At 42.8% G+C, this 27,429-nt stretch overlaps 1 long non-coding RNA gene across 1 annotated transcript; it reads left to right on the top strand.

The window, feature by feature from the left end:
- Window positions 1-6,188: 6,188 nt before the first annotated feature.
- On the top strand, window positions 6,189-14,225 carry LOC132817926 (uncharacterized). Its single transcript, XR_009644934.1, has 2 exons — window positions 6,189-6,324; window positions 14,051-14,225. It is a non-coding gene; the product is annotated as an uncharacterized LOC132817926 (long non-coding RNA).
- Window positions 14,226-27,429: the final 13,204 nt, after the last annotated feature.

Raw genomic sequence — 27,429 nt, 5'->3', positions numbered from 1 at the left:
TGGGGGTGAGGATGAAGGTGATAGGTCAGAGAGGAGGGTGGAGTGGATAGGTGGAAAGGAAGATAGGCAGGTTTTCCTGCTCCTTGGATACTGCCTGACCTGCTGTGCTTTTCCACCACCACTCTAATCCAGACTCGGGTTTCCAGCATCTGCAGTGCTTGTTTTTACCCTGAGAAGTGGCAGATAGAGTTTAGTTTGAATAAATGCAATGTATTGCATTTTGGGTAAAACAAACAAGGGCAGGACTAATACAGCTAATGATAGGGCCACGGGTAGTGTTGTAGAGCAGAGAGACCTAGGGGTTCCAGTACATCATTATTTGACATGTAGACACATTGCTTGCCCTCATTGCTCAGACCTTTGTGTATAGGAGTTGGGAAGTCACGTTGAGGTTGTAAAACACATTGGCGGGGTCTCTTCTGGAGTTCTGTGTGCAGTTCTGGTCACTCTTTTATAGGAAGAATAATATTAAACTGGAGAGGGTTCAGAAAGAATTTACCAGAACGTTGTCAGGAAATGAGGGTTTGAGTTATATAAGTAGGCTGGATAGGCTGAGACTTTTTTCACTGGAGCTTAGGAGGTTGAGGGGCGAACTTACAGAAGTTTATAAAATCATGAAGGGCATAGATAAAGTGATTAGCAAAGTTTATTCCCCTATGGTGCGGGAGTTTGAAAACTAGCGAGCATATTTTTAAGTTGAGACATAAAAGATCTAAAAAGGACATGAGGGACAATTTGTTTTTACAGAGGAGATTGTTCGTGTGTGGAAAGAGTTCTCAGAGGAAGTGGTGGACGCAGGTATCGTCTCATTGAATGGCAAAGCTTGATGGGCCAAATAGTCTACATCTGCTTCTATATCTTATGGTCTTATCCACAGAGCTATCAAAAAGTCTGATTTAACATCATCAACAATGTTCAGAATAATGCAGGGGACTGCACAAACAGGTCCAATAATTTGATGTATGTGGTATGATTTTTAAGTGACTAGAGTAAGAAATGCTCCTCAGGAGATAAAAAAAGATGTAGGACAGCAAAGAAAATCAATATTTCATTTTTTCAATAAAAAAAGAGTTTGCTGATGATTTAGATTTATATATGTATGTATTAATTTACTCATAAACATGTTATTGCAATGTTCTTTTGTATTATGCTTCTGATTAAGCCTTACCAATAGTTTAATACAAATCCCTGAGATTGAAGCGCATAAAAAATTATTGTCTGTTTTCTCAGCCTGTCAAACTGAAAACATAGCCACATGCTGTCCAAAATCTAATTACGAAACTGGTATTTAATTTATCCACAAATGGCACTTCCAGATTCAGATTGTGAGTTGCACAACAACCAAAGCAGCATGGATATGGTGAACATAATTGGCCAACTGGCAAACAGCCCAAAACTCAAAGTCATAGCTATGTTGGTGAGCAGTAGGCATACGTCACAGCTCTATATGATTTTCCACATGGTCATCTCTGGATACAAGCTGTTGATCTTCCAAAAATACACAGGGAAAATAACAGCTGGTAACCCTTGCCACCTCTTTATGCATCTAGAATGCACAGTGGGGTGGCTTTCTCTGCCCCATCAGACCATTCGAAATGTCTATGACACTGTGAAATTTGTTAATATCTACTGACAGGACAAAATTAGAAAACACCAAGGATCTTGGCTGGAAAAAAAGTGACAGAACAGATTGGCTCTATAGTTAATCTGTTTATCACAATATGCACTGCAGTTTCCTTTTACTTTCACCAAATATCCTTTGAGGTGTCTGAAGACTACTCAGGAGAAGGTGCAAGTTCAATGTCAAGTTCTTCTGTATAACCACATCTAGACTTTAACTTTGGTTAGAAGCCTTCAGGTGATGCTCTCTTCTCACAAAACGTGGCAAGGATTATTTTGTTAAATCTGGAAATAGAATAAATTAGTATAGTCACTATCATTTTGCATTTATTTTACAAATTTATGAGAAAATTGAACTACTTCAATTTATAGATTTTCAAAGCTAAAAAAAAGTATTTATTTACCTGTCCATCTGGATATCAATATTTGATTAAACAGTCTATTTCTTAACTTTGTTGTCTGTAGTGTCAATTCCTTTCTCTGCCAGTTCCTCATTTTCATTTTATTTTCAGACTGTTAATTGTTGGCTTGAAAACCCGTCAAGCAGCAATTGCACTGGAATTTTTCTTCACACATGTTGTTCCTTCCTTTTTCTTCTCAATCCACTTATTCTCATTCACTTGAAACGACAATTGTGCTTTTAAATATTACATGTTTCATAAGTATCTATGCAATTCAATTGAGTCTTTCAGGCAAAACAAATTTCAAAGATCAGCAGTTGCTTTACTTGTTTAATTCAACCACCTACATCTACTCATTATCTTAATTAGCCCTTCCAGAGGATTATTTACTGCTACATTAAACATATATTTAAAAATGCAGCTGGTACGTAAAACTATAGATTAAGAACCAGACAAGGAGCTGCCAAAACACAGCTGAAGGAAAATTTAATAATTTTCTATTTGATGTTAGAAAAGCTTGGGAACAGGTAGAGAATAGACTCAAATTTCATATCTCCATGGTAAGTTGGCTTCAGGCTGTATTGCGACTCTAGAATGAAACTATCCCAAATTCAAGCATTCATGCAGGTTGATGTATTCTTTTTGACCTTTCAGATCTCAGATGTCTTTTCACATTGATCTTAAGTATGAACTTCAGCAACTTTTGTCTTATGCTGTGTCCTCCATTCCATTGCCCTTGAATGCTTTGATTATGTGGTTTGGTCAACATCCTTTCTTTCCTTCTCTGAAATAAAATTCTGTGTCTAAATCAAAGTTACGATGTCCATATGTTATTTTCATTTCATTTTGGGTACTTAACAGCGAGTAAAACCTAAGCTAAATTCATTAGCAAATGTTACTGCTGGTGGAAAATCACACAACAAAGTTTGAATAATATCATGCTTAAAGATCAGCAATAAATATGCACTCCTCACATCTAGTGTTTTATTGCCTCAGGGTGTGCAACTTGCAAAAATACATTAAATTGCGAAAAACTTACTTCTTTATCTACAAGACAATTTCAGATTCTAGTTATTTTTCCCCTAAGTCATTCTATAAACCATTAGCTTGGCCTTCCAGCCTGTAGTATTTCGACATTTATTGTGCAAGAAATTAAGGGGCTAAAAAATAAAATTACATTAAGTAGAACACACTGAAAATCATGTCATTTGAATTAATTCATATCCCATCTCAAATCCACACCTTGTCTGTTTTCCCATTTTCTGCACTATTTCCTAGCCAAACAAGTAATCAGACAACATGCCTTCTGGCCTCCACGAGACCACTGGAACTGGACATTTAAGAATAATATGAGGAAACAAGTCTCAATTTTACCTCAATGAAGTGCAGAGTCTCACACTATTAATTACCTGCAATAATATTTAGAACCTGGCATCCCACAATCTTTGAGATTCATCATTTGTTAGGTCTCCCTCCCTTTCAGCAACACTTTGAACATTAAATATGCATCTCACAAATGATCAGAGACTCGACCAGGAAAATCACAAGAATAAACTTGTTGTAATTTGACTGACAGAAGAGAAATGGCTTTTCCACCTTAACACTCACGAGAATCTGAAGTATATTCAAAATTGACAGAAACTCTGGAATGTCAATCTTGTCTTGAAATAACATTATTAAAACAGTACCTTAAAATCTATTATTTTCTGAGATACCCTAATAATTAAATCTGATATTCTTTTAAAATGTTTTGTTTACCAGAGAATTACAATGCCACCATACTTCTTCAAAAATCTTCATCGTTATAATTACATGATTGAGGAGAATGTTATAAATAATTGTAATTCTATGAAGTAGCTCATTGCTACTGAAATGCATGCATTTCCTATTGGATTTATTTCCTTTATTTATTTTTAATAGGGGTAACGTTCTTTTAAAAAAATGAATAATGACAATGTCACACAAATGGGATAGTTTGCCACCTTTAGCACTGTGTGCAACTAAATCAGTCAGTCATGGGTTATTAGATTAGACTTACAGTGTGGAAACAGGCCCTTCGGCCCAACAAGTCCACACCGACCCGCCGAAGTGCAGCCCACCCATACCCCTACATTTACCCCTTACCTAACACTACGGGCAATTTAGCTTGGCCAATTCACCTGACCCGCACATCTTTGTGACTGTGGGAGGAAACCGGAGCACCCGGAGGAAACCCACGCAGACACGGGGAGAACGTGCAAACTCCACACAGTCAGTCGCCTGAGTCGGGAATTGAACCCGGGTCTACAGGCGCTGTGAGGCAGCAGTGTTAAACTACAAGGTTAAGTACTAGCAGCTCAAATCAAATTTTATTGAATAAATGTGTTTTCAAGTTAAAACAGCTGCAAGTTCTGGCTACTGTAGGGAGATCCCTGAAGAAGGGCTCATGCCCGAAACGTCGATTTTCCTGCTCCTTGGATGCTGCCTGAACTGCTGCGCTTTTCCAGCAACACATTTTCAGCTCTGATCTCCAGCATCTGCAGTCCTCACTTTCTCCCACTGTAGGGAGAAACTTGCAAACTGTATCATGGGAATGCTACAATACACATTTGGTATCACTCAATGATTTAGCAATTATGCCAAGCAATACTGACATATGAACACCACACATCTGCATGAAATTCCTCTATACGCTATTTTAGCAGAAATGTTAACACTAAAAATGAATCTGTAAATGATACTAGTGAAATAATAGGGGAATTTCAAATGGACAAGTACTTATGGGGTAAATCCAAGTTCCTTTAAACATGCAAAGGTAAATATATAGTTTGCTGAGGCTAGCATTCTGTTCCATTGATTCTACAAACTGTGGTCCTTGGTTTAGCCATGCTTTTTATTTCTTCTTATGAAACAATCATCCAAAGTGAAGGTGAGTGAAGTCACCTCTGTGTACTGACGGTTTTTCAACCGCTGTCATAATGGAGTGATGCTTTCTGAATGCTACCGATTCTAGCTGACTTGGGCGTGCCTCAATGCAGGCAATCTAACAAAGTCAAACAACTGTAGACAAGAATTTTCTTGCTAAATCTAAATTCCAACTGATCTGAACTCTGAACAAAGACTGGAGTGTAAAAGATGTTCCATATAAATCAAAGCATTATTCGTACAGCTGACAATTTATTTCCTTGCACTAAACTGTCTTTATAATTCTCGAGGATGCCGTGTCAGTGCCAGGGTGATTATTAATGCTAAACTGTGGCTACTTTTGCATTGTTCTTGCATGTCTACTAGGATTTTCACAAACCCGGGACACTTTTCACATTGGACCGGTAAAATCAGCTGAGAGCCGACACTTTCATAAACCACCAGCCAAAAACTGGTAGCACGTTACTCAAATTTGAACTGATTTCACACAAAAAAAGACTGGTATTAAAGATGTGCATGTTTTCGCGCGGCGATTAGTGGCTAATCACTGCACCAGACGTGGTTTTGGTTCCGCCTTTTCCACCACAGTTTCACCGTGAAAGACTTGTGGCGGAGCGGACCATGGTCAGAAAGGGGAGTGGGCGCAACACGACAGTGAGAGGCTGCTTTGGGATGAGCGTTAAGTCAGTTCGGCTCCATTGATTTTCCAGCCTGAGATAACTCCAACAGCCAGCTCACTTACTTTCAACATATTGCTACAGTTTTGTTTTTCAATGAGCCCTCGCCAATGTGTCATTTCAGTCTCTCTGAGTGTACGATCCAGTTAAAGCCACCCGTTTAAAGAGCGCTGGGTGAGTGCCGCCGGCCATTCCAGTAAAAGGCTGTGCAAACTGCACCGAATCCGCCTCAACTGGTTTGAGACTGCTTAGAAAGTACATTCTACTCAGGGCTTGGCCCAGGGTTATTTGAAGTATGTTACAGTTTCTATTGTACACCTAACTCCAGCGCCTGCTGAGCAAAAAAAAACTTGGGCTGTGGGTTAAAGAGTGAAACATTTACATGAGATGCTGACGCCCAAACAAGTCACTAGAACAGTATTTTCGAGACTAAGAGATAACATGTGAACACAAGCAAGCATGCAGATATCAAACATATTATTCGGTTATTGTAAAACACCTGCATAACACTGATATTTATACAAAATAATTCTGCAATGCATCAGCCATAACACAAGCAGCGAATCGGGGGAGATTGCAGTGTTTATTTCCATTTAATCCTTTTGCTGCACGGTCTGGCTCATGCACACATTGACCGCGCCCTAAAGCTGCAGGGAACAGGGGGGCAGCGTATCCAGAGCACAGCAAAAGCAAATCAAAGCATCAGCACCAGGCTACAAAGTGTAAGTAAGAAGCCCACCACTGGCTGGATCCCCTCGCCAGTTTGGGAAGGGTAGATGAAAGCAGTCGCACATCTTGGAGATCTTCGAGTAGCCCCGAACAAATGGTCCTCAGTCCGGCAAACGAGCCTGGAGCTCGGCAAACAATATTCCCCGGCGAGAGGTTAGCTGGTCGCGTCGAAGCGCAGCATCTCACTGCCAGTCAGAACTGAAGATGCTGACACACGGTCCAGGATGCCTGCATCACTGAATACGGGTACCTAGACAGGAGGCAAATGATCCAGGTCAGCTCAGGAATCCATTATGCCCAATTTGATCAAAACTGCGGATTAGGGCGGTCAAGTCATTGCAGAGATCAGTCAAACTACCTGTCAAATAGTATAGTGCATAAAGCTGCTCATCATGCACTGATTGATAAGTAAAGGAAATAATTTACACTGAGGACTTGTATTGATTAGGATAATTTATTGTCTTCAGTTTTGTATTTGAACTCACCTTGATGATTAAGGGGTTGCTTTAGCACAACGCATTGCTTTTGAAAGTAGCACTTCCAGTCTATTCTGATCAGGAGTTGCGAGTTTATCCCATCACATAATGGGTCTGTTATTACATTCTAATGTTGACCGCAGTATAACTTTAACATTCTGGAAGTTTTCAAAAGAGTACATCACCTATGACCTGTCTAACTTAACGTGACACTTAGTAGACGTCTCGTTTAACCTCGCCGCGATCCGATAACTAAATGTATCTGACAAATATGTATCATACATTTGTCTGTGAGAATAAGTGAGTGCAGCTTAGCCTAATGCCCCCTGGTACATTAATATGTGATAGGACAGCCACGACAATATTTGTTTGAAACCAAAAGTATCATGGAAGCGTTATTGTGCACCGATTATTTCTTGTTTAAAATACCAGGAATGATGAGGGAGTTGTGTTCATTTGTAGAGAAGGTAAATCGCCTCCAAACATTATAGACCACAAAAACACAAATTAGAATTTGAATATTTCACAAACCAGGAGGGAATAGACTGATGAGGAGGAAACTCATTGATTGTTGTCGAGTGAAGCAAACCAAATAGCTTCCTTATGTAGGAAAATAAAAGGAAGGACTGCTGAATGGAATTTACAATCAGATACAAGATTGTGGGCTTATAAATGAACGAAATGAAACGGTGTGGAAATTTCAGCCGGGAGTGAACTGCAGCACGGCTAAGTCAGTGTAGGGTGAGCAGAAATCCAATCTGTTCAAGGGCAATTGTTCCGATTAGTGGCATTGTCCGTTAAATGAAAATGTTTTGCAGAACTCGGAGATTTGCTGATAGCCAAATTTCAGCTTTAAAATATCTTTTCGAAAGAAGCTGTGACTTTGCGAAACCTGTCTGCCTGATTGGACCCTCCGAGATGAAGGACATGAAATGGTGCAGTGCTCCTTGCATGACGGTTAGACATCAATAACTCCCCCCAGGTGGCACCACGGTGTTTGAAGCCGTTCTGGCTAAAAAATTATGAAGTGAAATAGACAAGCGGTAACAGGAAAAGTAAACTTATTAAGTTTTAAATTATTCTAATTAATGACTAAAATATTTGTTTTGGCTATTAGGCTTACCAATTTCCTTGACCATGATCAATTAACATTAAATTGGGATTTTAGTAATTGTCGTTGTCAAAAGCTTCATAAACTTTGATTGTACCATAATAAGGGTCATAATTCAAATGTGCAATGGGAATGCAATAATTTCCGTTCGTTTGAACTTATTTGTGACATTATTAACGCTTAATTGTAAATTCAGACAATTCTATTCTACTCTGATTATAGCTGTAGAATGTCAGGTCTCAGATCTATGAGTCGAAATGTACATACAGATGTATTGATATAACCAAAAGAAGTGGTGTGTGTGGATTTGCGCTTTTGAGTTATCTTCGTTCGTGTCTGTAAGCAATACGTATCGCAAAAAAAAATTGTATCGAACTATTTAAAACAAAAGACTTGGCCACAGGAGAACTGATTATGTCATTGTGAAGATATGGATCGGGTTCCTGAAACTTATTACAGGATCCATTAACACTGGGGAGAAATAGCGAATCTCTTACCTTTTAGAATGTATGTTGTTTTATTTGGAATGTTGTTGATCGATTTAGCATGTTGGGCATTGTGTCAGCTGCTATTGCCACAGCTGTCAGGCTGTAAGCAGAGTTTTTAGAGCAGGTTGTTGGATTTGAATTGGCCTGAAGCATACACAGTGAAATCAAAGCACACAAAAAAACACTTTTGAGCAGCTTTGTGGTTGCATGGGTCCCAGCAGAGTTTTGCGCTTGCTCTTCATTGAAATGTCGTGAAAGGTTTTATTTTTCTAAGTGTCAAAATGTAAAACAGATCCAGTTAAACTAAAAGAAACTGGATAAGGAAGCGCATTTTCAGTGTATAGTTACAATGGTACTATGGTCAAGTATTGGTCAGCGGAAAGATGGAATATTTCAGATAATTATATACAACAAAAATACAGTTTAAAAATCCCCCTGTACCCTTTATCAGGGTAGTATTAAGCTGCAGGGTCGTGGTAACGAATCCATTGGCTTCGTAGGGAATTAATGAACTAAAAGTCTGACAACTAGATTATTACTGGATAAAAACATATTTCACTGAATGTTGTTTAATTCTAGTGAGCAACATCACGAAGTTGCGCGATGCGTCTCTGGTGCAAAATGACAGCTTTGTTAGTTTCAAATAATATGGGTTTGTTTCTGACTACCACATCTGGTCAAAATGAACTGTAACAATGGTCATAATTTAGACTTTGAGATTTTGAAATAGATTGGAAGAAACGTGAACGAAAATTCAGATTTAACATGAACAAAACAAAAAAAGGGGTGTCAAATGTAATTATATAGCAATATAATAATGAATATACACGCTCCAAATAAGGGTTACTGTAATGCAGTGGTAGCGTCCCTGCTCCTGACCCAGGAGGCCCGAGTTCAAGCCCAACCTGGTCCAGAGGTGAGCCTTGATCCCTTAATTACAACCATTTACAACTTGCAGAGCCTTCAGGGAGACTAAATCCTACTCATCGAAAACTTAAAATCCGTTAAATCATTTCATTGAACGGAATCGACTTTTTTGGGGGGTGGGGGCAAGTGTGCCTGAGAAGATATATTAAACTTTAATTAGATTTCCAACATAATTAACTGTACCGCAATTAAATATCTAACTCCATTGAAGACAGCGGGACGTAATGTTTTCTGAAAGGCTCCTGGACAGGTTTGGTAAATTAAAGAACATGTCGAAACATTGCAGCAATAATGTAACAAGCCGAGGGAGGTGCGTTCAAGCTATATCGCGCTCTGAGTTCCGAGTGTGGTACTGGAAAAGCATATCAGGTCCGGAGCATCCGAGCAGCAGGAGAATCACCGGTTCGAGCATAAGCCCTTCTTCCGGAATGTGACTTGTGGGCTGGGGGGGTGGGGCTGAGATAAATTGGAAGGGGCTGCGGCTGGGGTGTGCTTTTGTCAGACTACAGCAGAGAACCTCACCCGTGGCTGGAGATGAACAGGTTTGATCACTTGGAAACCTCAGATCTGGGCACAAAATGAAAAAAAAGAAACTAATGTTTTCAGACTGTAATCGAGAGGCTGAGATCTAAGATTATTAGAAAAACTAGGAACATTACGTTAAACGGAGAGACATTCCAATCCCCATCTAGTCCAGGTTACATTTAGAATGAAAATTTGGAAAATCCCCTACATAATTTCTGATCCTGTGGAAGACATTTTGCGAAAAATGGGAGGCTGGATCATCCAAAAAATGTTTTATTTGAAAACAGAATCTCTGCACATGCTGTCGAAAACCAGCATTTTTAAATGGCAACTATTTAGATCATGGCTACTTTGTTAAAGAACTCATAGAGATTTGGGGAATGAGTTGTTTCACAGGGTTAAAAATCACACAACACCAGGTTATAGTCCAACAGGTTTAATTAGAAGCACTAGCTTTCGGAGCGCTGCTCCTTCCTCAGGTGGTGGTGGAGGGCTCAATTATAAAACACAAAATTTATAGCAAAAGTTTACAGTGTTATGTAACTGAAATTATGCATTGAAAAATACCTCGATTGTTTGCTAAGTCTCTCATCTGTTAGAATGACCATGTTAGTTTCATTTCTTTCATATGTAAATCACAAAACTTATTTTAAAAGTTACATTCTCAGGTTAACTTTAACAATTGCTGTCAGCCCAGATAATGTGTTGAAGGTGTTAGTCCCCCTTGCCTGTGCCATCACATTTAGACTGATTCTAATCTAAAAAAGAGTTAACAGAGTCTTACATGGGTTCATGCAGTTTTGGAACAAAGTACAATATAACTCTGCAAGTACAAATTGACCTCACAAATGTACATATGTATGTGTGCGTGTACGCTTGTGTTTGTGAGTGAGAGTGTGCATGTGGTTGTGAGTGTAAAGGGGTCGAAGTCTATGAAAGGGTGCATGTGTGAGTGTGTGTGTCTAGGATGGGCGTGTTGTGAGTGTCTGTGAGAGAGAGTGTATATGTGTGTGTGAGAGTGTAAAGGGGTCTAAGTCTGTGAAAGGGTGCATGTGAGAGTGTGGGAGTGTGTCTGTAGGAATGTGTGAGTGTCTGTGTGTGCGCGTATAGGAGGTTCTGTGTGTGTGTGTGTGTGTATGTGTGTGTGTGTGTTTAGGAGTATCTGTGTGTGTGTGGTGCAATGGTGGTCACCTGTAATGTGACATGAACCCAAGGTCCGGTTGAGGCCCTCCCTATGGATAATGAATTTAGCTATCAGCCTCTGCTCAGCCACTTCTCACTGCTGCCTGTCCCGAAGTCTGCCTTGGAGGATGGTTACCTGAAGGTCTGAGTTCGAATGCCCCGGACCACTGAAGTGGCCTCCAACTGGGAGGGAACACCCTGTTTCACAAGGTGTGTGCTTGGAGGTCAGAGGTCATGTATCCAAATCTTTGGGATTGTGTCCAGAATTGGCAATCTTAAAATGGAAACAAAATAAAAACCTGGGCTCCTGGAAGAGAGTTGGCTACTGCTTTGAGGGGAAATGAGGCCTGGGCGAGTAAAACAGAGCAGGGCCGATTAGCCGTCATTACTGTGTGTTCCGCTCATGGGTTTAAGGAATAAAATGCTTCTCTTGACCTGTCTTTGTGAGGTACAGGAGGCTTGGCTGGAGGAAAGCAGGGCACTGGGTTTACATTTCATGAGGCTGGGAAAGTGATCCCATGTTACATGGTTAAAAATCACACAACACCAAGTTATAGTCCAACAGGTTTCATTGGAAACACTAGCTTTCGGAGTGCTGCACCTTCATCAGGTAGTGCACTCCACAACCACCGAAACGGTGCGCGAGTGGCAGCAGCAGGCACTGCCAATGTGGGCACCCAAACAAGTTAAAGTCTTCTGGGCAGTAGGACCTAGCACCAATGCTTGTAGCCAAGGGGACATTCAAAGCAGCTGACATAAACCTCCAAGAATAGATAATAATGTCAGTAAATTTGCTTAACAAACTCGCTGCTACACGATCAATTGTATTTTAGACTTAGTCATGGGAGTTAAGTCAATAAGATTTACATGGACCATGTGCTAGTTTGCCATTTATTCTGGAGATTGTTGAGTAAATTGTGAGCGTATGTTTATTTTCTGGTTTGAAAGTTCTTTGCAGGGTTCATTAGAGGTGTATTCAATTACTGAATGAATGGCATTAGACAACAGTGAGAGAATGAGAGAGCAGAAAGAGCAGCCTGTTGTATGTCAGTGTTAATGGCTACTAAATTATAAAATCAAGTCACTGACAAAATTTCAGATTGGAACGTTATTTGACTTGAGAAGGTGGCTTTCTTTGTAGCAACTGCTTCTGAGCACTTCCACTTCCATTTCTGAAGATGAAAATAATGCTCATTAATATATTGTCACCTCTGACTTGGGACAGTCTGCTGATATCAAGCCCATTATTCTGAGAGTTACCACACATGTAAAAAAACTAAATTACCAAAATGCCTAATTTACATGACTGTCAGATTCAGGTTAAAAGAAATTTGGGTGGCATGGTGGCACAATGGTTAGCACTGCTGTCTCACAGTGACTGAGATCCGGGTTCAATTCCCGACTCAGGCAACTGACTATGTGGAGTTTGCACGTTCTCCCTTTGTCTGCATGGGTTTCCTCTGGGTGCTCCGGTTTCCTCCCACAGTCCAAAGATGTGCGGGTCAGGTGAATTGGCCATGCTAAATTGCCTGTAGTGTTAGGTTAGGGGTATGGGTGGGTGGCGGGTCGGTGTGGACTTGTTGGGCCGAAGGGCCTGTTTCTACACTGTAAGTAATCTAATCTACATATCAGCTTTGTGTCATTAACAAGTAATGAAATTTATTATAACCAAACTGATCTTCTTAACCAATGATAAGAAAAAGGGAAAATGAAAGGGAAAGCTTAAAGTTACACCTTTTAAAAATCCTTACAAAGAGAAACAGACAACGCACAAATATTGTGAATAGAGACAAAAAGGGAAACAGTTTTGTCTGGCAAATCCAAATCACCAAAAATTGGATGGGTTGGTTTCAGTTCTTTGACAATGTCAGTTTTTTTTTTATCTGCACATTAATGATCAGTCTTCCGCTCACTAGTTAACTGATTGGACCCAGAATATTTTTTTCTTTGCATTTTAGAATATTTTCTTTCTGTGTCTCTGAATGTAGTTTGCCACCTTTACTGAGAGAGAATTGAAAGACAGCAGCTTGGCAGCAAGACATATCAATGCAGCCAATGTCCTTTGCTTCTCAGTTTACAATTACCTCAGAGTTTGTGTTAAGTTGCAGCTGATCAATCAAAATGGTTATTACTATACTGAGGAGAAAGTGAGGTCTGCAGATGCTGGAGATCAGAGCTGAAAATGTGTTGCTGGAAAAGCGCAGCAGGTCAGGCAGCATCCAAGGAACAGGAGATTCGACGTTTCGGGCATAAGCCCTTCTCCTGTTCCTTGGATGCTGCCTGACCTGCTGCACTTTTCCAGCAACACATTTTCAGCTATTACTATACTGAGCCCTCCTCACCCCAATAGTACAGTTCATTAGTGGGTGGCACAGTGGTTAGCACTGCTGCCTCACAGCGCCTGAGACCCGGGTTCAATTCACGACTCAGGCAACTGACTGTGTGGAGTTTGCACATTCTCCCCGTGTCTGCGTGGGTTTCCTTCGGGTGCTCCGGTTTCCTCCCACAGTCCAAAGATGTGCGGGCCAGGTGAATTGGCCAAGCTAAATTGCCCGTAGTGTTAGGTAAGGGGTAAATGTAGGGGTATGGGTGGGTTGCGCTTCGGCGGGTTGGTGTGGACTTGTTGGGCCAAAGGGCCTGTTTCCACACTGTAAGTAATCTAATCAAAACATTTCATTCATACTCAGTGTCCCCCAGAAAGTAATGTTTCCTCATAAATATCAATTGACTTCACTTGTTTTTTTTCCCTTGAAATTTCCAATAACTCTTTTAAAAGCAATGTCCAATTTTTTTACTTTTTAGTCTGCAGTCCAAAAATAAAAAGGTGAGGTCTCTTATGCAATAATTTGTATTTCTGCACAAAAAGAGCAATTAAAGTGTTAAAAGAGACAGAACACGTGAAGTAAAAAAAAGTAGGGGTGAGGACAGAGAAGCAAAGAAACAGCTAAATCAATCCTGAAAAAGATCACATTAGACTTGAAACGTTAACTCTGTTTCTCTCTCTCCACAGATGCTGCTCGACCTACTGAGCTTTGTCAGCACATTTTTTCCCCCTGGACAGCTGAGGAATTGAGCGCCTAAGTACAGAGCGAATGGATGATGCTGAAGTTTTCAGAACCAAAGGAGCAATTCCTTGCATATTGCTGTCAACAGCACAAGAGAAAAATGAGAACGTTATTCAGAAAGTCTGACTCTCATTTTTTTTACACATTGCTAGTCATAAAAGATGGCAAAAACATTGCATTACTGAGCATCAATGATCATCTAATGGATAGTGAAGAGACTTATAGCTTTTCATTGATATAGGATGGCAGTGGACCATGAGAATGTTTGCCAGGTAACCAATGGTGTTAGAGTGGTAGGCAGCAGAAGGTCATGTGATGAAACCTCCATGAAGACATCTAACCAGAGTTTATAAACCAAAGGCAGAGAAGTTTAGAGAAAATTTGAGAGGACAGGAACATGAACAGGTGTCCAATGATAAATTAGAATAAGGGACAGCAGCACAAGGAGCTAAGGTAGGGAATCATGAAGGAACAGAGACATGCCTATATGAAGATATTTCAAAATATGTCTACTATTATGATAACTATTACATTAGCAAAAACTAGCAAACAGAACTAACTTCAAATGATTTAGAATTCACTTTGCATTTTAAGAGCTATGTTTACCTTGTCATCCTGTTTTCCATCAATTCTGTATTCACTCCTATTTTCTCTTAATTTGAATTTCAACTTTAATTTTGTTTTTTTACCTTTATTCACATTCTGACACTTAAAGAAACTTCTTAAAACATTTCTCAGTTGCTGATAGTGTCCATTTTAAAAACTATACAGCATTGTTAAGAAGAGATTACAAAGAATAGGACAGCCTTTAGAATAGCCTTTATTGTCACATGTACTCAAATGAGTGCAGTGAAAGGTTTGTAATGTCACCACTTTGGCACCATCTTAGGTACAGATACTTTAAGTGTTTGTTACAGAATTGAAAGAGTAAAACAGAAGTCTAGCATAGCAATATAAAGATTGAAAAAGTACTTGTGTAAAATAAGAATAGAAAGTATCTTTTAAAAAGTATTCAAATCATAGTCCTTTTCACTGAGTCTATGCCCACTGGGCTTCAGAGCTCAAGGTCTCGCTGCCTGCACACACTGGCCTCTGGCCCAGGACTCACCTCCAGGTCTCGCTTCCCAGACTGGCGTGGATTCAGACTGCCTCCCACAGCAGGCTCCAGCTTGCGTGTCACCTCCTACACATCATGGTGTCCAACTCATGTCCCACGCCAAGCTGAACTCTGACTTGCCTCCATTCTCCATTCCCTCCAGGTAAGGTTAAGATGTTAACAGTTGTAGGGGGGGGGGGGGGGGAGTGCGGTGTGGGGGTCAGGGGAGGGGAGGAAGAACACCTGCAGGAAAAAAAAGGAACTGGTGAAGCAGAGGAGTTCCAGCTGGAGTGTCCTATTCTGCCACCATTTTCCATCAGAAAGAAGGCTAAAAGTTGGCTTTAAATGGATAGTTTTGAGGCATTAGGAAGCTCATGCTCTACACAGTGATGTTAGACCTAAAATCTTCATCCCATTAAAGTAATATTATGCCAGCAAAGGGAAAATGAAATGCTGTCACCAGAACTGCAACAATGCAAGCAAAGACCAAATAATCACAATGCAGTGCTTTGAAGTTGTCAAACCTGTTATTGATTCATATAATCTACCAACACCCAGCTGGCTATACCTGTAAGGATTTAACAGTTTAAGGCATGTAGGGAGGGGCTTTGGCAGCAAAATGGTAGTGTTGTTGCCTTTGAGCTTGGAGGCAGAGGTTCAAGTCCTTCAGAGGCGAGCAATAACATCTCTGATCAGGCTCTTTAGAAAATATAATAAAACATGAAGGGAACACAGGCTTGAAATTACAAGTTTGCTTGGCAAATGTCCAAATTTGGTAAACTGCAGTTAATTTAAAAATAGATCTGTCTGAGAAGATTTGCAGCTCAGATTGCTGACAAGTATGTAAGTTAGCTCAATGAGCTGGAAGGTTTGTTTTCAGATGTTTCGTCACCATGACTAGGTAATATAATCAATGAGGGTCACCGGAGACTATCCGTCAGATGACATGTAAAAATAAATGCCTGTTTGGACCCTTAGCCTACATTCCCTCGAACTTTTCCTGCCTCGAAAGTTAGTCAAAGAGTCATAGTCAGAGAGATGTACAGCACAGAAACAAACCCTTCAGTCCAACCTTTCCATGTGGACCTGATGTCCTAATCCAATCTAGTGGGCGGCACGGTGGCACAGTAGTTAGCACTGCTGCCTCACAGAGCCAGAGACCCGGGTTCAATTCACGCCTCAGGCGACTGACTGTGTGGAGTTTGCACGTTCTCCCCGTGTCTGCGTGGGTTTCCTCTGCGGGTGCTCCGGTCTCCTCCCACAGTCCAAAGATGTGCGGGTCAGGTGAATTGGCCATGCTAAATTGCCCGTAGTGTTAGGTAAGGGGTAAATGTAAGGGTATGGGTGGGTTGCACTTTGGCGGGTCGGTGTGGACTTGTTGGGCCGAAGGGCCTGTTTCCACACTGTAAGTAATCTGTAAGTAATCTAATCTAATCCCCCCTGCCAGCACCTGGTCCATATCCCTCCAAACCCTTCCTATTCATATACCCATCCAGAAGCCTTTTAAATGTTGCTATTGTACTAGCCTCCACTTCCTCTGGCAGCTCATTCCATACACATACCACCTTCGGACTGAAAAGGTTGCCTCTAAGGTCTCTTGTATATTTTTCCCCTTTAGTTCTGGACTCCCCCACCTCAGGGAAGAGACTTTGTCTATTTACCCTATCCATGCCCCTCATGTTTTTGTAAACCTCCAAAAGGTCACCCCTCAGCCTCCAACATTCCAGGGAAAACAGCCCTAGCCTATTCAACCTCTCCCTATAGCCCAAATCCTCAAACCCTGGCAACATCCTTGGAGATCTTTTCTGAACCCTTTCAAGTTTCAAAACATCCTTCCGATAGGAAGGAGACCAGAATTGCATGCAATATTCCAACAGTGACCTATCAATGTTCTGTAAAGCCTCAGCATGAGCTCCGAACTCCTGTACTCAATACTCTGACCAATAAAGGAAAGCATACCAAAAGCCTTCTTCACTATCCTATCTACCTGCGACTCCACTTTCAAGGAGCTGTGAACCTACACTCCAAGGTCTCTTTGTTGAGCAACACCCCTTAGGACCTTACCATTAAGTGTATAAGTCCTGCTAAGATTTGCTTTCCCAAAATGCAGCACCTCACATGTATTTAAATTAAACTCCATCTGCCAGTTCTCAGCCCATTGTCCCATCTGGTCAAGATCCTGTTTGTAATTCGAGGTAACCTTCTTCGCTATCCACTACACCACCAATTTTGGTGTCATCAGCAAACTTACTAACTGTACCCCTTATGCTCACATCCAAATCATTCATATAAATGATGAAAAGCAGTGGACCCAGCCTCGATTCTTGTGGCACTCCACTGGTCACAGGCCTCCAGCCTGAAAAAACAACCCTCCACCACCTTGTCTTCTACCTTTGAGCAGGTTCTGCATCCAAATAGTGAGTTCTCCCTGTTCACCGTGAGATCTAACCTTGCTAACCAGTCTCCCATGGGGAACCTTGTCGAACGCCTTACTGATCACATGTACCGCTCTGCTTTCATCAATCCTCTGTGTTACTTCTTCAAAAAACTCAAGTTTGTGAGACATGATTTTCCATGCAAAAAACTATGTTGACTATCCCTATTCAGTCCTTGCTTTTCCAAATACACGTACATCCTGTCCCTCAGGATTCCCTCCAACAACTTGCCCACCACTGAGGTCAGACTCACCGGTCTATAGTTCACTGGCTTGTCTTTACTGCCCTTCTTAAACAGTGGCACCACGTTTGCCAACCTCCTGTCTTCCGGCACCCAACCTGTGACTATCGATGATACAAATATCTCAGTAAGAGGCCCAGCAATCACTTCCCTAGCTTCCCACAGAGTTCTAGTGTACACCTGATCAGGTCCTGGGGATTTATCTACCTTTAACCATTTCAAGACATCCAGCACTTCATCCTCTGTAATCTGGACATTATGCAAGGTGTCACCATCTATTTCCCTACAGTCTATATCTTCCATGTCCTTTTCAACAGTAAATACTGATGAAAAATACTCGTTTAGTATCCGCCCATCTCCTGCAGTTCCACATAAAGGCCACCTTGCTGATCTATGAGGAGCCCTATTCTCTCCCTACTTATCCTTTTGTCCTTAATGTATTTGTAAAAATGCTTTGGATTCTCCTTGACTCTATTTGCCAAAGCTATCTCATATCCCCTTTTTGCCCTCCTGATTTTCCCCTTAAGTATACTCCTACTGTCTCTATACTCTAAGGATTCACTCAATCTATCCTGTTTATACCTGACCATATGCTTCCTGCTTTTTCTTAACCAAAACCTCAAATTTCTTTAGTCACCTAGCATTCCCCATACCTACCAGCCTTTCCTTTCACCCTGATAGAAACATACTTTCTCTAGACACTCGTTATCTAATTTCTGAAGGCCTCTCATTTTCCAGCCGTCCCTTTTCCTGCGAACATCTGCACCCAGTCAGCTTTTGAAAGTTCTTGCCTAATACCGTCAAAATTGACCTTCCTCCAATTTAGAACTTCAACTTTTAGATCTGGTCTATCCTTTTCCTTCACTATTTGAAAACTAAAAGAATTAAGGCCACTGGCCCCAAAGTTCTCCCTCACTGACACCTCAGTCACCTGCCCTGCCTTATTTTCCAAGAGTAGGTCCAGATTTGCACCTTCCCTCGTAGTCCATTCCAGGATGCAGCAATTGCTCACCTCCTAGCATGTGCACACACACACGGGTGTTCAGTCTTTACAGAGGCCTAGTCACCCACAAAGGGCCAGACCTATCAATACTGGATCAGCTCATCTGGAAAAACGTTATTCCTCTCAAGGGCTCAGACCAAACACCAAAAAATTGTAAAAACATTTTAAAAAAACATAGAACACCAGAGTGCAAGCGCTCAGCCCTGCCACAAAATCAACATAGTCCTTTTCTCAAAATAAAGGAGAAAAGAGTAACACATAGGCCGTAACCAGCCAGTGAAACAACAGTCCCCTAATGAGAACTGAGTTACACCTATAACACATTGACTATTGAAATCAGCCAAATTAAAAGCCAGTTCTCACTAAAAAAAGAATACTAGCTATAAAATTCAGTCAGCTCAGAAATCATGTTTCTTCTAAAAACACTGGATTTGGGCCTCCAAGCCCTCTGTTTCTTCCTCTCCCGATGTCCCCAACAGTACCCAGACACTCATTCGTTTGGCCGAACTGGTCCTCACCCTTAACAATTTCTCCTTTGAATCTTCCCACTTCCTCCAGACCAAAGGAGTAGCCATGGGCACCCGTATGGGCCCCAGCTATGCCTGCCTCTTTGTTGGCAATGAAGAACAGTCCATCTTCCGTAATTACACCGGCACCACTCCCCACCTCTTCCTCCGCTACATTGATGGCTGCATCGGCGCCACCTCGTGCTCCCGCGAGGAAGTTGAGCAAGTCATCAACTTCACCAACACATTCCACCCTGACCTTAAATTCACCTGGACCGTCTCTTACACCTCCCTACCCTTCCTGGACCTCTCCATCTCCATTAATGACGACCAACTTGACACCGACATTTTTTACAAGCCCACCAACTCCCACAGCTACCTGGATTACATCTCTTCCCACACTACCTCCTGCAAAAATGCCATCCCATTTTCCCAATTCCTCCGCCTCCACTGTATCTGCTTCCAGGAGGACCAGTTCCACCACAGAGCACACCAGATTGGCCTCCTTCTTTAGAGACCACATTTTCCTTTCCCACATGGTTAAAGACGACCTCCAATGCATCTCGTCCACATCCCGCACCTCCACCTTCAGACCCCACTCCTCCAACAAGGACAGAACCCCCCTGGTGCTCACCTTCCACCCTACCAACCTTCACATAAACCAAATCATCTGACGACATTTCCACCACCTCCAAACGGACCCCACCACCAGGGACATATTTCCCTCCCCACCCCTTTCCACCTTCCGCAAAGACCGTTCCCTCCGTGACTACTTGATCAGGTCCACACTCCTTCCTCACTTCCATCCAAGCCCTAAAGGAGCCTTCCACATCGTTCAAAAGTTTTACCTGCACATCCACTAATATCATTTATTGTATCCGTTGCTCCCGATGCGGTCTCCTCTACATTGGGGAGACTGGGCGCCTCCTAGTAGAATGCTTTAGGGAACATCTCCGGGACACCCGCACCAATCAACCACACCGCCCCGTGGTCCAACATTTCAACTCCCCATCCCACTCTGCCGAGGACACGGAGGACCTGGGCCTCCTTCACCGCCGCTCCCTCACCACCCGATGCCTGAAGGAAGAACCCCTCACCTTCCACCTCGGAACACTTCAACCCTAGGGCTTTAATGTGGACTTCGCCAGTTTCCTCATTTTCCCTTCCCCCACCTCACCCCAGTTTCAACCTTCCATCTCAGTACCGTCCCCATGACCTGTCCTACCAGCCTATCTTCTTTTTCACCTATCCACTTCAACCTCCTCTCTGACCTATCACCTGCATCCCACCCCATCCACATATTGTACTCTTTGCTACCTTCCCCCACCCTCCTCCCTGACCTATCACCCTCATCCCCACCCGCCTATTGTACTCTATGCTACTTTCTCCCCACCCCCACCCTCCTCTCATTTATCTCTCCAGCCTTCAGGCACTCTGCCTGTATTCCTGATGAAGGGCTTTTGCCCGTAACGTTGATTTTCCTGCTCCTCAGATGCTGCCTGAACTGCTGTGCTTTTCCAGAATCTGGACAGCCAGCGCAGAGTCAGTCAGTCCCCTCCCTGACGTAAATTGGAGAGTCCTAGACACTGATCCAGCTCCCTCAGAGCCAGCTGTCAGAGTGAACAGGATGTCTGACACTTCTGGTCTTTTTTTTTAACTAGATCTCCAGTTCATTTCTTTCCTTTTATTTTATTAACCAGTACAAATTACAAACAAACAGTTAACATTAGCAGCTGTATACAAGAAACAGCAACTTACAGGGGAAAGGGGCAGCAAAGCCAGACCCCAAACCCCACCATACAATCAGTTCACAGGGAAATGAGGACAAACCTCAAATCCCACCTTACATCATTTAAGAAGGAGACAGTAAATACAATCATATACAGACAGTCTGATAAGTCGAACAATAACACAGTGCATATATCATTGGCAACCCACGCACCCCTCCCATCTTCCAGCCACTATAAGGCAGCCCACCCCTACACCCTTTCCAGTTCTCAATCTGCCTCACATCCCTTCTGGCTCTTGGCCTGCTTGACACAACTTCTAACTACAGCCCATCCTGTTCCCCCCCGCCCCCACCCCAGAACGACAGTGATCAGGATGGCCTGCCCACCTTCCAGTTTCCCTAATGGCTCTTCAGGCCACCTCGCCCCGGTACCTGCCCAGGGTGACAGCACTGAGGACAGCCTACTAGCCATCTGGCTGTAGCTCTGCCCCTATGTACCATCTAGCCTGTGGACTGCCCTGACACACCTTCCGGTCTCTTCTAGGACAGTCCATCCCCTGACACTTTTTTTTAACGGCTCCATCCTGCAACTATTAGATTAAATTCCCTACAGTGTGGAAACATGCCCTTCGGCCCAACCAGTCCACACCGACACTCCAAAGACTAACCCACCCAGACCCATTTCCCTCTGGCTAATGCACCTAGCACTATGGGCAATTTGGCATGGCCAGTTCACCTAACTGACACATCTTTGGACTGTGGGAAGAAAACGGAGTACCCGGAGAAAACCCGCACAGATATAGGGAAAACATGCAAACTCCACACAGAGAGTCACCTGAGGCTGGAATTGAACCTGGAACCCTAGTGCTGTGTGCAGCAGTGCTGACCCCCACTGAGCCACTATGCCACACAGCTGCATACAGAGAAACAACAGTTTACAAGGAAGAGGGGCTGCAAAGCCAGACCCCAAACCTTACCGTTCAACCGGTTTTCAGGGAAATGAGGACAAACGTCAAATCCCACTTTCAGTCATCATAAACATAGCAGTAACAAATACATACAAGACAGTCCAATTAGATAAGAAACAGTGCACAGAATACAGAACCGCCCCCACCCTCACAGCCCAGCAAGCCGACACTCCTTTTCGTTTTTTTCTTCTTTCTTACAGAGTGAACTGAAGTCCTGATGTCCCTGTTTTTTAAAATTGTTTTCTTTCTCCTCCCCACACTACCGCCTGACAGCAGTAGTGCTTATTTTCCCCCACACCCATGTCACGTGTGCAGGTCTGGGACACAGTGAAAAACAACAAGCGTGTAATTCCTTATTTATATTCCACTACCAGGAAGAAAAGGAACACCTGAGTGGCCAGTGACAAGCAGTGCCCTTCTCAGAGGGGGCACTCCTGTTCTTTTAACTTAAGGGCAATGCTGTGTGATCAAACAGTGAAAGGGAGGGCAGGGATTAAATCAACATAGAATTGGACAGGAAAATAATACACTCCACTCCCTGCGGTGCCCACCTCTCCCTGAACAGCTCCAGGGAGTCGGTGGACACTGTGTGGTCCTTTTCCAGATACACCCAGGCTCTAACGTAACCGCAGAAAAGGGGCATGCAATTGGCCCTAACGACCTCCTCCATGACCCACTGCCTGGACCTATTTATGGCCAGGCCCAGGAGCAGACCCACAAGGAGGTCTTCAGACCTGCCTTGCCCCCTGCATACCTGAAACTCCTGTTCTTTTTTTGTGCTTATTTTTCTCCCCAGCACCCATGCTGTGTGTGTGCAGGTGAACACTCCTATTCTTTTTTTTTCTTTTTTTTTCTTTTTTTTTGTTTTTAACCCCCACACTACCGCCTAACTGCGGTAGTGTATTTTTGCCCCAGCACCCATGTTGTGCATGTGCAGGTGTGAGACACAGTGAGAGACACAAGGTGCACAAATTCTTTATTCAATTTCCACCACCAGGAAGAAAGGAAACACCCGAGTGGCCAGTGACAAGCAGTGCCCTTCACATCAAAGGGCAATGCTGTGTGATCGAAACAGTGAAGGGGAGGGCAGGGACGAAATCAAAATAGAGTTGGAGGGGGAAATGATGCACTCCACCCCCTGCGGCGCCCACCTCTCCCTGAACAACACCAGGGTGTTGGTGGACACCGCGTGCTCCTTCTCCAGAGACACCCAGGCTCTGATGTAACCACGGAAGAGGGGCAGGCAGTCGGCCCTAACGACCCCCTCTATGGCCCGCTGCCTGGACCTGTTTATGGCCAGTTTGGCCAGGCCCAGGAGCAGACCCACGAGGAGGTCTTCAGACCTGCCCTCCCTCCTCCGCACCGGGTGCCTGAAACTCCTGTTCTTTTTTTTTTAAAAGGGCAAACACTCCTCTTTATTATTTTTTTTTCCTTTTTTTTCTTTTTGTGTGATCAACTCACTTTTTTTTTATTTTTATTAACACCCACACTACCGCCTAACTGCGGTAGTGCTTATTTTCCCCAGCACCCATGGTGTGTGTGAGCAGGTGTGAGATACAGTGAGAGACACAAAGTGCACAAATCTTTATTTAATTTCCACCACCAGGAAAAATAGGAAAACACCCGAGTGGCAGGTAACAAGCAGTGCCCTTCACATCAAAGGGCAAAGCTGTGTTATCAAAAACAGTGAAGGGGAGGGCAGGGACTAAATCAAAATAGCGTTGGAGGGGGAAATGATGCACTCCACTCCCTGCGGCACCCACCTCTCCCTGAACAACACCAGGGTGTTGGTGGACACCGCGTGCTCCTTCTCCAAGGACACTCGGGCCCTAACGTAACGGCGGAAGAGGGGCAGGCAGTCAGCCCTAACGACCCCCTCTACGGCCCACTGCCTGAACCTGTTTATGGCCAGTTTGGCCAGGCCCAGGAGCAGACCCACGAGGAGGTCTTCAGACCTGCCCTCCCTCCTCCGTACCGGGTGCCTGAAACTCCTGTTCTTTTTTTTTTCTTTTTTCTTTTTCTTTTTTCTATTTTATTTTTACAAGCAGTGCCCTTCACCATCCCCTGTTTATTTTTTTTTATTTTTTTTTATTTTTTCTTTTTTTTATATATTTTTTTTCCCTTTTTTTCCTATTAACCCCACACTACCGCCTAACTGCGGTAGTGCTTATTTTTCCCAGCACCCATGGTGTGTGTGTGTGTAGTTGTGAGACATAGTGAGAGACAAGGTGTACAAATCTTTATTCAATTTCCACCACCAGGAAAAGTAGGAAAACACCCGAGTGGCCTGTGACAAGCAGTGCCCTTCACATCAAAGGGCAATGCTGTGTGAACAAGATCTCCTGTTTATTTTTTTTTTTAACCCCAGCACCCATGGTGTGTGTGTGCAGCTGTGAGACACAGTGAGAGACATAAAGTGCACAAATCTTTATTTAATTTCCACCACCAGGAAAAATAGGAAAACACCCGAGTGGCAGGTAACAAGCAGTGCCCTTCACATCAAAGGGCAAAGCTGTGTTATCAAAAACAGTGAAGGGGAGGGCAGGGACTAAATCAAAATAGCGTTGGAGGGGGAAATGATGCACTCCACTCCCTGCGGCACCCACCTCTCCCTGAACAACACCAGGGTGTTGGTGGACACCGCGTGCTCCTTCTCCAAGGACACTCGGGCCCTAACGTAACGGCGGAAGAGGGGCAGGCAGTCAGCCCTAACGACCCCCTCTACGGCCCACTGCCTGAACCTGTTTATGGCCAGTTTGGCGAGGCCCAGGAGCAGACCCACGAGGAGGTCTTCAGACCTGCCCTCCCTCCTCCGTACCGGGTGCCTGAAACTCCTGTTCTTAAATGTCAGCCAGGACTCCCTGATTGGACCAGATTAACAGTCCCCATCAAGGAATTTATTTTCATCATCTGGCTGACTTTGTTACAATCACTACATCAGCAACTTACACAACCAGAGATCAATGTGGTGCATGCCTATTGCACTGAGCATAACCTCTGAGTGCTCAGAGGCAATATTTCCTGCAGTAGGAGATAAGAAATTGCATAGGACTATTTGAACTAAACAGGAGAATTCTTCTGTTGTTTTTGTCAACAGTTAATGCTCAATAAATAATTAAAACCCGCTGTTTGGCAATTTAACTTAATGCTTGCTTGGAATTCCTCAGCTCAAATCATTTATTATCCAAGCCTTCCATTACCTACTCATAACATTCTGATTATCTCGTCTACTCTTTCACTAATTTCACCTTGCTTATAGAACTTCATCTTGAGTTTTCAATAAGAAAACTAATAGAAAGAAATTGTACATTTAAGGAATCCTTAATAGCCTGAGGATCACCTCATGCATTTGACAGCTATTAAATTCCTTTAATTGTTGCATTACAGCGGTATATGAAATAAGGTATCATATTGTTGCATGACACATGATTTGGCTGAACAAAGTTCATCCAGTAAGGAGTGGCAAGGTGGATCACAGCACCTAAGACCTGGGTTCAATCCCAGCCTTGGGCAACTGTCTGTGTGGAGTCTGCGTGTTCTCCTCCGGGTCATCCAGTTTCCTCCAACAGTCTAAAGATGTGCAGGTTAGGTGAATTGGCCAAGCTAAATTGCCCATAGTGTTCAAGGATGTGTAGGTTAGGTACATTAGTCAGAGAAATGTAGTGTAATAGGATAGGGGAATGGGTCTGGGTGGGATACACTTTGGAGGGTCAGTGTGGAATTGTTGGGCCAAGTGGCCTGTTTACACACTGCAGGGATGCTATAATTCTATCTGCGAAAGATAAAGTTCATCCAGTATCAAGGTTCTTGCAATCAATTGCACACAACAAACTGAGGAAATTCAATAGTTATTTCTGTTAATGCGCAACACTAGAAAGGAAGTGAAAAATAAAAACAGCAAGCTACTGAAGGATTTTAATTTATAGCTTGTTTCCAAGACCACGTTTTAAAATCAAACATCTCCTGTACAGGTTAAAATTGCATCTCTTTTAGCTACTTTTATCACGCAGACAATCCTCTTTGATATTTCTAACATCCCATAATTGATGGGATTAATCAGATACAAACAGTGGCTCAGTAGTTGACACTGATACCACACAGCACCGAAGACTTGGTTCAATTCCAGCCTGTGGCAATTGTGCAAACTCTACACAGACATTCTCCCTGTTGCTCTGTGGGTTTACTCCAGGTGCTCCACAATGCAAAGATGTGCAGATTAGCTGGATTGGCCATGCTAAATTGCCCTGTAGTGTCCAGGGTTGTGCAAGCTTAATTGGATTAGCTATGGGAAATGTGGGCTAGGGAGATGGGTTGGGTCTGGATGTGATGCTGAATTTGGGATGGGCCAGTTGACCTCTATCTGCACTGAATGGTTCCTTTGATTCTAAATTTACAGGTGGCTCAGTGGTTAGCACTGTTGCCTCACAGTACCAGGGATCCAGATTTGATTCCAGCCTCAGGTGACTGTCTGTATGAAGTTTGCACATTTGTCCCATGTCTGCATGGGTTTCCTCCAGATACTCTGATTTCCTCCCACAATCCAAAAATGTCCAGGTTAGATGAATTGGCCATGCTAATTTGCCTGAATGTTAGGTTATTAGTTAGGGGTAAATATAGGGCAATGGAATGGGTCTGGGGTTACTCTTTAGAGGGTCAGTATTGACTTGTTGGGCTAAAGGGCCTGTTTTCACAGTTTAGGGATTTTAATTCTAAAGAAATCTTTAAATGCTTCAAAGTTGTTTGGAATCCATTGAATAACAAAGAAAAGTGATAATCAGAGATAATGTCATATTGTTATCATTCTTGGAGTCTTTTTTTGAATTTAAGCTTCCCCTTAGACTTCTATTCCAGATAAATCTTCAATTTTATAAGCCATTACTAAATTGGACGCTGGCATGCAGTCGCTGACTCATTCTTCATTGCTCTAGGCTGATGGTTTCTGACACATAGCTGGCAACCCATTCATAGTGCATTATATTTAATGCATTTAAGTGAAAATTCTAGCCTGCTTCACATGATAAAATCGATGTATTAAAATGAATTCTGAAAATCCAGAACTCTCAGTTTTCAACAAATGAATCTTTTGACTGTCAAACATTTGACTTTCTACCAGTTAGTGTATTACCAGGAATCTTCCAGCAATCATCACAATTCACCAAAGGAGTAACGGCCGTACGATTATCTCATTTATAGGTTCTCAAATAGAACTTTCTTCCTGAGATTGAAAATTAAACAGAACATTGTTGTCTGAAATGTTAGCCCAGACTTTACCTCTGAGCAGGTTATGGTGAACAAGAGGTGTTGTGAATTAGGAATTCATGTGCTGAGCCAGAAAACAGATCCGAG

The sequence above is a fragment of the Hemiscyllium ocellatum genome, chromosome 8 (assembly GCF_020745735.1).
Source record: "Hemiscyllium ocellatum isolate sHemOce1 chromosome 8, sHemOce1.pat.X.cur, whole genome shotgun sequence".
NCBI classification, from domain to species: Eukaryota; Metazoa; Chordata; class Chondrichthyes; order Orectolobiformes; family Hemiscylliidae; genus Hemiscyllium; species Hemiscyllium ocellatum.
The sequence above is the reverse complement of the archived record's forward strand: the minus strand, read 5'-3'. Positions and strand labels throughout refer to the sequence as shown.